The following is a 1,621-nucleotide window of genomic DNA, read 5'->3' as shown; positions in this document are numbered from 1 at the left end:
GGGAAGAATTTTGCCAAGGTTCACGGAGTGCATCAACAGCCTGTAGTAAGTTTTATATATAATAATATAATATATTTCAGTCACATACGGCAAAAAGAGAAATAAAATAACTAAATAAAGATATCTGACCTGTTTATTATTAAATGATTTATTTCCATTTATCCTTGATGCCAGTTCAAGAAATTCTTTATCTTCTGATTCATGAACAATTTGAAGATTATGACCAGAAAACGAAACAGAAATATTCAGTCTCTTTTGCAGCTCTGAGATAGCTGAACCTTCCATGTCATTTTCCTGAAACCATGTTTTACATATGAACACTTGTGTTTGTATTATTCATAAACGAAAGGGTAAAATTGTCATTTTGTCACGTACAGACAGTTTGGCTTATTTACTCTAAAAAACAAACAGGAAAGCATCATTATTTATTCAGCCACTGTACCTTACAAGTACCTAATCATTTTTTGGACTCAGTAGACCACTAATTTTTTTTAAGTGTACTCTAATTGAATTCAAAAAACCGATTAGGGACTAAATGAGTCAAAAAGTGAAAGTTTGTTGCTGAACTGATACCTTTGTTTCGGATTGGAAGTCATTCCGGGTCTCTTGAATTACTTCTGATCGCTTTGAAATAGGATCATCTAAGATTTAATAAATAAAGTTCATGTGAATGAGATAAACTAAAACTTTATGGATTATGGGTAATTTGAAAATATGAAAAGTAAATAAATAAATATTAAATACCTTCAGGAACTAACCACCATAGATCACCAAATGTGAGTTTTCCATCAAAGCCACCAAATAAAAGATAACGTGAGCCAATACATGTCATGGAGTGGTAAGCACACACAGCAGGAGCTTCAGTATTAGTTGCAAGGCGTTTCCACTGCACAGACACTGATAATAAAACACAATAACACAACACACAATAAAAAAAATATAACAACAGAACATAAACTATTTTTTTTTGTAAAAAAAATCTTATGTGAAAATGACTGACACTGACTCACCCCTGTCTAAAACAACACAGTCATTGTAGTAAACATCATTGCGACTAAACCAACCACCGGTTCCATGGCCTCCAAACATGAGAAGCTGAAAAAAAAATATAATTTTTTTTTAAAATAATAATAATAATAATAATGTTAATAAAAGTTGAAATTTGAAGAAAAGGAGACTAACATAGTGGCCTCCAGAGGTGACAGTATGCCCGCATCGGGCAGCTGGAGCTTGCCCGGGCAGCTTCAATTGTGTCCATCCAGGAGCTTCGTTATCTTCCTTACACAAACAATTCAAACAGATTCTTCGTTAGTATCAAGACAATATAGTTTTACACGAAGTAAGGGTAAAATGGTCATTTAATCTTGCTACACTAGACCTTTACATTAAATTTGCTATATAGATAAATTAGAAATGTACATTCAAATTTAGTTTTCAGAATTAGTTGTCATAATTTATGAAAAAATAGGAGGTGATCAAACTTCTCATTTTGCTCCGGAAGACCTAGAAGTGCTCCGGCCTCCAGATCTTCCATCATTGCTTCAAGATGCTCGTATTTGTTTCCTAGGAATGCCTATATGAAATAGCAATGTATTTTTTTTTTAATTCTTTATTTTTATAA

General features: G+C 32.6%; 1 long non-coding RNA gene across 1 annotated transcript; it reads right to left on the bottom strand.

Annotated features, from left to right (window-relative positions):
- Positions 1-572: 572 nt before the first annotated feature.
- Positions 573-1,278, bottom strand: LOC111877368 (uncharacterized). Its single transcript, XR_008231291.1, has 3 exons — positions 1,183-1,278; positions 745-1,095; positions 573-641 (listed from the first exon to the last, which is right to left on the bottom strand). It is a non-coding gene; the product is annotated as an uncharacterized LOC111877368 (long non-coding RNA).
- Between the last annotated feature and the right edge of the window lie 343 nt (positions 1,279-1,621).

This window comes from Lactuca sativa, chromosome 3 (assembly GCF_002870075.4).
Source record: "Lactuca sativa cultivar Salinas chromosome 3, Lsat_Salinas_v11, whole genome shotgun sequence".
In the NCBI taxonomy this organism is placed as follows: domain Eukaryota; kingdom Viridiplantae; phylum Streptophyta; class Magnoliopsida; order Asterales; family Asteraceae; genus Lactuca; species Lactuca sativa.
The sequence above is the reverse complement of the archived record's forward strand: the minus strand, read 5'-3'. Positions and strand labels throughout refer to the sequence as shown.